Source organism: Manis javanica, chromosome 16, assembly GCF_040802235.1.
Source record: "Manis javanica isolate MJ-LG chromosome 16, MJ_LKY, whole genome shotgun sequence".
Lineage (NCBI taxonomy): Eukaryota > Metazoa > Chordata > Mammalia > Pholidota > Manidae > Manis > Manis javanica.
In genome coordinates, this window is record NC_133171.1 from 65,704,328 (window position 1) to 65,715,121 (window position 10,794).

Sequence of the window (10,794 nt, forward strand, 5' to 3'; positions counted from 1 at the left end):
ATGGCAACACTCTAGTTGAAAATAAAAACAAATCAGCTCAGTGAGTTGAACTTTGTGCTGTTTTCCTGGCAGTGATAGAAAAATTGAACAATGATAAAAGCCCATATGTTTAAATTTTTACTAACTTGTAAGCTGTAGCCAATAGACTAGCTGTATAGTCAAGAAAATAAGCAATAGAAAACTAGTATTTAAAAATGCCTGTGTGAGGTGCAGCCCTATGAAAATCACTCCAAGAATTTAAAGAGAGCATTAAAGACATGTTGATGATCATCAGAAGAACCCCCTTCCAAAATCAGAAAGTGACTGAAACCTAGTAGACCTGTTGGTGCATTCTCTTGCCATAGCCACTTGAGTCCATAAAATGAGTAGACAAGGGGGAGCTGGAGCAATGCATAAATAAGCTAAATATAAACATATTCTTCTTGCACTCTGTAAGGTACAGCATGCCAACAAGAACTGTTTTATCTTTGAACAAGAGAGACAAAAATTGCAGTTAGGTATAAAAAAAGTTCCCTGGGGAGAAGACCCTGCACATAGCTGGCAAGTAAATTACATTAGAACAATGCAAGCTGCCTCTAGGGGCTATAAATAAATCCTAACTAAAATAGACACTTATTATAAACTGGGCTTTGCATACCTGGTGGTATATGCAAATGCTCAAAACACCATAAGAAAATTAAAACAAAAAATACTGGTTTAAACCACCAAGTCACATCTTTTCAGACCAAGAAACACACTTTACAGCCCTTAGTGTCCAACAGTGGGCCAAGAGACTGTTGGATTCTCCCTGAGGAGGATGCCACCCCAATTCACTCACGAAAGGTGTCTCTTGATGCAACAAGCAAGAGGAATTTATTCAGGAACCAGCTACCTGGGGTCCAAGCATCAGCCCGACACAGTGGGTCTCAACAAGGACCCTGAGCACACAAAGCCAGAAGGTTTTATAGCATTTTCTAAGGGGGCAACATTTTCCACAATCACAATACAGTGTTTTTTCATAGACACATAAATCTTTGGCTGGGGCCACATCCTGGGGTCTGGTTAGATAAGATTACCTTCGGAATGTTTAGGGTGGTTCTAGCAAGATAAGCTTGGTGTGTATGATTAACTGATTTGAGGTCAGCTAACTAAAGGTCACTACATTTAATACTGGCTGAGTAACTTGTTTTTCAAGATTCTAATAATTTTCCTCCTTCTAGGTTAGGGGGTGGTATTTAAGCCTTTAAGATGGCTGTACTTATGCTAACTTTTGATTTTTCAGATCCTACAAGACATCCCATCAGATAAGCATACCATATTGTTTATCATCCTCAGAGCAATAGTTTAATAGAAAATTTAAATAAGCAGCTAAAACACTTGCTGTCTAAAATGAGAGAAGATAAAGGCATGAAGGGATGCCTTAGATGCTTCCAAGAGTGTGTGCTCACACTTCACATAAGGGGGACTACGGGAGGGTCCCACTAAATCAATTCCTCCACTTTCCCAGAAAATCTAGAAGAGGGGGTTGGGGAGGATGCTGGTGTAACTATACAGTTCTTCCCCATATCATGGCAATTATCATTTTTTCCTACTGTGGGTGAAATTGTACTATTTTCAGAATATCTCACCTGGCTTTAGTACATCTACATATCAACAGGTGCTCAAGGGTGGAGAGAAGTATGGCTTTAGCGCATTTGCATAATTCCTCAGGGGGTAGAGAAGTTCATCTCCATGTCAATGGGTAATTATCTGGGCCAGGAGGGTTTATCTATACCCTAGAGGTGAGGGGAGGGGGGTTTTTATTTCTGCTGGAGGAGGAAAGAGAGACGGCCTGGGACTGCAGTTGATAAACAATAAACCAATTTTAAACTTTACTTCTTCCTTTGACTAATTTCAGTTTTCAGAGGTATTTTGCCCTGGGATTTCCTTTCCCCGGACTTATACCTACCAAATGCAGTGAGGAGTGCAACTGCAGGTTGTTAGGCTGTAGGAAGGAAAAACAAGGACATGCAAACAGAACAGAGAGATACCATAAAAGGAGAACAGACCAGACCCCAAGGTCTGTGCCTTATATGGAAAGGGGACAGCTCTTCCTGAATTCCATCCTTCTGATGTGCCAACTAAGACCCGGACGTCACCCTTGGAAGGAAAAAAAGTTTCTAGTTGTCTATTATGTCACCTTTAGCCAATCATACCTTTCCACATCCCCTAGGATAGCTTGCCCACTCCCCCCCTCCTAGCCCCTTATAAGCTCCCACCTCCCTGACCAGGTATTACTTCCCTGGCCTGTAATACCCAGGCTGGAGAATATCACCTGGGAATTGTGCTCAAATAAACTGCCTGGCCCATTGTTGCCTCTCGTCACTTGCTTATTTCGGTTGAAATTTATCTTACATTTTAGAATTTACCTTACATTTGGTGCCAAAATCCCAGGAAGGAGCATGAGCATGGGGCCCTGACCAGCCACCAGTGGCCCTGCCCTTCCTTCCCCGACCCAGGACCTCAGCCTGCTCTCTGCTGCTTGGACTATTTTCTGGTGAGTCCCTCAGTTTCCCCCGGTTTGTTTCCCTTCCTAACTCCATTTCACCTGGTCCATTAGAAATCATAGCTATGTCCAGGTTAGGGCATCCGGCCCCTTGAGCATCCAGCCCATCCTCTGTGGGCATTTGGTCTGCCCTTGGCCCTGTGGTATGGGAGACGTCCCTCACCCAGGCTCCCAGGACATCTCCCCTGACTTGGTGCACTTGGGACACTGGGCGCTCATCTCAGCAGGATTAGTTGGGAAGTGGCACAGACATAGGGAACCAGCCCTTGAAAGCAGAGGCTCAGACCCCATTGCGGTGTCTCATTTCTAATTTGGCTACTCTATATTTGTCCCAGGAGGTTCGCAAATAGAAGCTAGTCTTTCTTTGCTCTGAGGCCAGGTCTTAGTATCCCTTGAATAATCAATCTCACTGGCCCCCTGAGGGAACTTTCGATTTTAGCCTCCTCACTGACTTAACTAATTATTGCCACTGGAGCAGAGAGGGCCAATTAAAAACACTCGTTATATTACCAAGGCTTTGACTGGCACATCATACCTGAGAGACACATGTGCAAACTCAGATATGAACAGACAGCTTTAAGGAACTAAGATTGACTTTATAAAGCCAACAAAGCACCTTAGAAGAACTGGCCTGGTACCTTGCTTACAGAGTTCCCAGCAGCCTTACCAGGTGAGTAAAGAAGGTCACTTCCTAGCAGGTGCAGGAACCTCAGGAATGTCTTGGGAACCTCAATAAGAAAGAAATTCAACCAAATGTACAGGTACTGCAAGCACAACCTGATGGCAAGTCTGGCTTGCCTTTATGGCCTCAAGAAGCCTTTAAAAGTCCAATCTGAAATTACTTATAAAAAGTTCCAGCAAAGCATATTTAAAAGAGCCTATGTAATCAATTGTTCTTCTTGCTGCACTTATGCAAATAATCAAGCCAACTGTTAATTATTGTCTTAATCTGGCTACTTTTAATAAAATTGAAAGTAATTTTAGAGAAAAGTATTGTTTCAATAATGCAGTCTTATCTATACTAAATCCTAATACTAGTCATTGAGATGTAAACTCGATCCAGAATTCCAGTATGCCATAATGGCCTGGCTAATGCCCCTACTGGGCCCCTTAATAACAGTTTGTGGTTTACTCTTAGATGCCCCTTGTGTCCTCAGGTTCCTCCAACAGTAGCTAACCCAGATGACCTGGGTCGCCACCAACAAGATGTTACTTCACTGTTACTCACCTCTTCCCACTGAACCCCCTCCTTTGGCCAAATACCAGCCTCAACCCCCCACCATGCTCTTGTTAGCCAGAAGTAGCCAGATTGAGTCATTTTCCATTATGACCAAAAGGCTGGAATGTTAGGCTGGAGGAAGGAAAAATAAGGACATGCAAACAGAACAGAGAGATACCATAAAAGGAGAACAGACCAGACCCCAAGGTCCGTGCCTTATATGGAAAGCGGACAGCTCTTCCTGAATTCCATCCTTCTGATGTGCTATCTAAGACCTGGATGTCAACCTCTTCCCTCTTGGAAGGAAAAAAAGTTTCTAGCTGTCTATTATGTCACCTTTAGCCAATCATACCTCTCCATGCCTCCTAGGATAGCTTTCCCACTCCTCCCCATCCTAACCCCTTATAAGCCCCCACCTCCCTGACCAGGTGTTAGTTCCCCGGCCTGTAATACCCATACCAGAGAACATAACCCAGGAATTGTGCTCAAATAAACTGCCTGGAACTTTGTTGCCTCTCATCACCTGCTTATTTTGGTTGAAATTTATCTTACACAGGTAACAGAAGCAGAGAAGTTTACTAAGCTAGAAACTGTAATATTACCTGTAAATATCTATGTCAGAATTCCTAAGAGCCTGGGGTGGTTGTGTCTTCACCTAGTCTGGCCAAGTTGGAGCTGACAGCACAGCCCTGCTGCCCAGTGGCTGGGACAGCCCTCTAGTTCTGCACTTGTGTAACTCTACCTTACCCGAGTGAGAGTGGACTGCAGGGGAGGCACTTGCTAGACTGGTACTGCTGACAGCTATCTGGACCAGCACAGTAGCCAAACCTAATGCCCCTTCCACAGGGGGAAACGTCTGAGTAAAGATAAATGACAAATAGAGAGAAAGATAAATTATAGCTGAAAGTAAAGAAATGAATAAGCAAGTTATGCAAGGAGAAAAATTCAACAGTTTGTTAGTGCCTCAAGAAACGTTCAGAGTAAGAATAATAGCTCTCAGCAAAAACATACCAAATGCTCAAAAAAGTGAACCTTCATGTCTGCAATAATCACTTCTGCTCTTAGAACCTGACAAAGTTGAACAAGAGCCTACAAGCCAGAGTTAATCGCCGTGGGAAAAACTCTAATCATGACTTTATAAGATAAATGAGTTGTCTCTTTAAATCTATCCCTACCCAAAACTGGCTTATCCAAATGTCAAGCTCATTTGCATTAGTGCTATTGTTCTATCTGTTGTATAAAGTGTAAGGCTGGAGGTACTGGAGGGAGAAAGGTGAGGACAATGTAGGCTTTTCTCTGACGGACTCAGAGGAGGATCTTGGCTAACTCCTTTCCCGCTCCTCCAGGCCCACCGCAGGGGCCAGCTCCCTTCCTCAATGTTCATGTGCTCACCCCTCTCCCACTCTCTCTCTCTCTCCACCATCTTGTTCCCCTTCTCTTCCCATCTCTCCATCACCTTGTTCCCCTTCTCTTCCAGTCTCTCCACCATCTTGTTCACCTTCTCTTCTGGTCTCTCCACCATCTTGTTCACCTTCTCCTCTGGACTCTTCACCATCTTTTTCCCCTTCTCTTCCAGTCACACCACCATCTTGCTCCAAAGGTGCTGACTCCACTTCGAAAAAATGGATAAAACTCCCCCATATCCTGGTCTCCTGCCTTCAAGTTCTGCATCGATTCCCAGGTTGTATCCCCCATTGCTAGTGTCACCTCCTCCATCCCCTCCTTCAAATCCACTGCCGTCCTACTCACCACAGCTGGCACCCAAATGGTCTAGCCCTCCTGTAACCCTCTCTAAGTCACAGTGGTCTTGGGCTCATGTGATGGCTCCTCTGAGGGAGGTGGTGGGGGCTGAAGGGGTAGTGCAGGTTCATGTTCCCTTTTCCCTGGCAGACTTGTCCCAAGTGGAATAGCAATTGGGGTCCTTTTCTACCAACCCTGTAATGTTCACTAAGCAGTTTAAATATCTCACTCGAGCTTACAAGTTCACCTGGCACGATGTACATGTAGTCCTCCAATCCACTCTAACCCTGGAAGAATATGACCATGTAACAGTGGTGGCACAGATTGTGCCAATGAGGCCCATGCCACAGATGAACAGAAATCTATGGGCAGGGAGGCTGTTCCTCTAAAGGAACCCCTTTGGGATTATAATTCTCTTAAGAGTGAGGTGTGCCAGGATGGCATGGTTCGCTACTTGTTAGCAGGTATGAACTCTACTTCCCAAAAGGCCATCAATTATAAGCTTAGAGAAATTACGCAGAGGCCTGATGAAAACCCATCAGAATTCCTCAAGCACCTCAAAGAAACCCAAGGGGCTTTTACTAAGATTGACCCTGCCTCAGCGTTAAGTTCCTCTCTCCTGGCCATACATTTTATAACTCAGTCGGCTCCCAACATCAGGCGCAAGCTTAAAAGGCTGAAGATGGTCCCCAGACCCCTCTAGGAGACTTGGTAGATATGGCATTTAAGGTTTTCATGCCCAAGAGGACGAGAGCAAGAAGAGGTCATCTGCCCGAATGGTGGAAGAGACTCGTGCCATAGCAGCTGCTCTGCGACCGGCTTGTGGGGATCGGTGGGGTGTCCTGAAGATTGACTCGAACCTCTGGGCCCTTGCTTTTGGTGTAGCAAAGAAGGGCACTGGGCATGGAAGTGCTCCAAACAACCATGCAGACCGACCAGACTGTGCCCCAGCTGCAGTAAGCAAGGTCATTGGAAAGTAGACTGTCCACTAGAGGGTGATCCTCCTGGGGTGGCAGAGCCCTGCAGGGGGCAGACGCTCTTGAAAGACTACCCTTCAGACCTGCTGGGCACCCTCAAAGATTGAAAACTCCTGGACTAGGACACCCCAAGCAAGGGCCAAGCTGTGGGTAGTGGGTAAGCCCATCTCCTTCTTGGTGGGCACGGGAGCTACCTACTCTGTTCTCCCTCCTTTAAAGGGCTTTTATACCCTGCCAGGGTCTCCATAGTTGGGGTCATGTGATCCCTCTCCATGCCTTTAGAGATGGGCCCAGTGGCCTGCACTTTTCAAGGCATCCTGTTTACCCATTCCTTTCTGGTCATCCCTTCCTGTCCTACCCCTCTGTTAGGACTGGATCTGCTCTATAAGTTAGGAGCCTCTATTTCCTTCCCACCTTGTGAAGGCTTAGCTTCCCTCATTGCTTTAGTCAGCGAAGGAGGGTTGGACGACAGAGACCTGAGTCTCCCAACTCCCTGGACTGCTGTCAATCTGATCATGTGGGACATCTCCAACCCTGTGGTGGCAACCCACCACACCCCAGATTTAAAATGTCTTAAAGACCCATCCCGCTTCCCTTCTGGCCTCAATTTCCTATTTCACAGGCTCACCAAAGGGGACTACAGCCTATTGTTAATTGTCTGCTCTCAAAGGGGCTTTTAGTGCTGGCTAACTCTCCATGCAATACTCCCATCTTGCCAGTAAAAAAGCCTTCTAGAGCATATCGCCTCATTCAGGACCTCCGAATAATTAACGAGGCTGTTATTCCCTTACACCCAGTGGTGCCTAACCCATATACTCTTCTGTCTCATGTCCCTTCCGGTACCTCTCATTTTACTGTACTGGACCTTAAAGATGCCTTTTTCACTATACCTCTCAGCTCAGACTCACAGCTGCTATTTGCCTTCACGTGGCAATAGTGAATGTGTAGCCCAATGTGTAGAAACTGATGAACATGGAAATCTAGACAATTGACCTGTACAGTTCTACCTCAAGGTTGTAGAGATAGCTCCCATCTTTTGGGACAGTTCCTAGCAGAGGACCTCGCACAACATTCAATGGGCAAGAGTGCTCTCCTCCAAAACATGGATGATCTTTTACTTTGCAGCCCCTCAAAGGAGGCCTCGGTTCTGGACACCATATCCCTTCTTAATTTCCTGGCAGACATGGGATACAGAGTATCCCCTACCAAAGCACAGCTGTCTCTACCCCATTACATACCTCGGGCTAACTCTAACTCCCACCACTAAAGCCCTAATGGTGGAACGAGCAGCTGTGATTAAAGCTCTCTTGCCACCTACTTCAGGAGCCAAGATACTATCCTTTCTAGGATTGGTAGGGCTTTTCAGACACTGGGTGCCTAAATTTGCCCTTCTGGCCAGACCGCTTTATGTGACTGCCATAGACTCTCCTACTGGGCCATTAACTTCACCCACCGAGGTGGTTTCTGCTTTCAATCAGTTGTGGGATGCATTGCTCTCATCCCCCCCGCCCCATTGATGCTCCTCGACTTAACTAAGCCCTTTACTCTATATACAGCAGAGAGGTTAGGGGTGGCAACCAGAATGCTGGTACAGCCACTGGTGCCAGGGTACCGTCCCGTTGCCTTTCTCTCCAAACAGTTAGATACCACCACCAGGGGGTGGCAACCTTGCCTCCAAGCCCTGGCAGCTGTGGGAAGTCTGGCCCGAGAAGCCCTGAAATTAACTCTCCAACAGCCCATCACTGTGTATTCCCCACACCAGTTACAAGATCTTTTGAGTCATAAATCCCTGGCCATCTTGAGTCCTTCAAGGGTACAGGAATTCCATCTTCTTTTCATTGAACATCCACAGGTAACCCTACAAGTCTCTCCACCCCTTAACCTAGCCTCCTTGCTTCCCATCAGTGATCAGGCAGATCAGCCCACTCATTCCTGTGTAGAGATTGTAGAGGCTCTTAGAAAACCTAGAGAGGGCCTAAAAGATGTGCCCCTTGAAGACCATGACTTAACTTTTTTTCGTGAACAGAAGCTCGGTGAAGGGGAATGACGGGGTACAAAGGGTGGCCTATGCAGTGGTGACTCTGTCACAGGTGATAGAAGCAAACCTACTCCCATCTGGGTAGTGGGTAAGCCCATCTCCTTCTTGGTGGGCACGGGAGCTACCTACTCTGTTCTCCCCTCCTTTAAGGGGCTTTTATACCCTGCCAGGGTCTCCATAGTTGGGGTCATGTGATCCCTCTCCATGCCTTTAGAGATGGGCCCTCAATCCCAGAAAGCTGAATTAGTGGCTCTTACCCGGGCATTACAGCTGGCAGCCGGGAAGAAGGCCACAATTTATACTGACTCTAAATATGCCTTCCTGGTTACACACACTCATGCTGCGATTTGGAAGGAAAGGGGCTTCCTTACCACTAAGGGAACCCCAATCATCAATGGCAGGGCTATCAGCCACCTGCTACAGGCCCTACAAGACCCCAAGGAGGTGGCCATCGTGCGTTGTAAGGGACATCAGACTGGAAACCATCCAGCAACCAGGGGTAATTCGTTGGCAGATGGCATGGCCCAACTGTTAACATCCAGGTTTAGCCAATCCTCTGTGCTGTTTCTTTCCCTCTCTCTATTGCCCCAGTAACCCAATGATGAATGGCAACTGCTTCTACATCAAGGGGGGACATTGGAAGATCAGGGATAGATATACCTCGGGGGATGAATTGCCCTCCCCCTAGCCCAAGGCAGAGATATCATATCCAAAATTCATCAGTTTCTACACATTGGGCTGTAGGCCATGCACCAGTTTCTCTCTCCCATATTTGCCCCTTATGGTCTCTGCAAGGCAATAGATCAGGTGCACCAAGCCTGCACTACTTGTCATCGCGTCTTGTCTCAAGGTGCTCTGAAGACTCAGATGGCCCTCCATCAGATGAGGGGAACTATCCCCGGGCAGGACTGGCAGGTCAATTTCACCCATATACCTAGGCATAAAAAGCTCTGGTATTTACTAGTTCTGGCTGATACCTTTACAGGGTGGATCGAGGCCTTCCCCACCTACCGAGAGACTGCATCAGTGGTGGCGCAGGTGCCAGTGGAACACATTGTTCCTCGTTTTGGGCTCCCCACTTCACTCCAATCTGATAATGGACCTGCCTTCATCTCCTGAGTCACTCAGCTAACAGCTGAGGCTCTCAATATTACCTGGAACTTCCATATGCCCTATCACCCTCAATCGTCAGGTAAGGTTGAAAGGGCTAATGGTCTCCTAAAGGACCAACTAACTAAGCTGTCTCTGGAGGTAAAGCTCTCGTGGCCCAATCTTCTCCCTATCACTCTCGCTCGGCTGAGCGCTGCCCCTGGGAGACTGGCTGGACTAAGTGCATTTGACCTAATGTATGGCAGGCCCTTCTTACTGAGCATAGGCCTGCCCGCTATCTCTCCTCCTTTGGCCTCCTACCTTCCTTACTTTTCACTGTTGAGACATCTTCTCAGGAAACATGCAGACCAGCTCCTACCCCAACCTACGTGATCCAACAACCCAGGAAATGCAGTGATCCTTCAGCCAGGGGATGAGGTATTTCTAAGAGAACTCCAGCCAAAATCCCTCCAACCCTGCTGGACAGGGCCTATATGGTAATCCTCACTATGCCCTCAGCAGTCAAACTACACGGGCATTCTTCCTGGTATCACCTTTCTAGACTCAAATGGGTGCCCAGACATGATGATTGGGTGTCTTGTGAAGTGGGTCCTCTTAAGCTGCATGTTAGTTGTTTCAAGTGCAACCAGCCAGATGAATAACTCGGTGGTCTCCAGGTAGAGCTACTCTGCATGGAAGTTTAAGCTCCAACTATCTCTTCCTCACAGAACCGAAGCCCGAGAAGGAGGCACCCAAAGTTGCCCATGTGCAGGTTGTCAGACAGTGGTTCAAATACCAGTACACACAGCCATCTTAAACACCTTCTCAAACCCAATGCTGTGCTTTCCATATAACCAAACCTCTCATACATATACTTTCCAGTCCAACATGTATGGGGGATGTCATCCTGAATTAGACACATGTAGGGTTCATGCAGTAGGAGATACAACAAGAGGAGTCTCTGAAAACATGTTCGCAAGAATACAGGATAGGCTATACATTACCATTGGTGACCCATGGGATCAATGCTGGGAGAAAGGATTACAGGGAAAGCTATATGATAGTTACCAAGCCCAGCCATGGGGCACAGTATACATCAAGAGGGAATGGACCACTGTGAATCCCACTGTCGTGGAGGTTCTAAACACCCAGGTACAGGTATCAAGTAATATTCTGCAGACAGAACAGACACTAAAACAGAAGATCC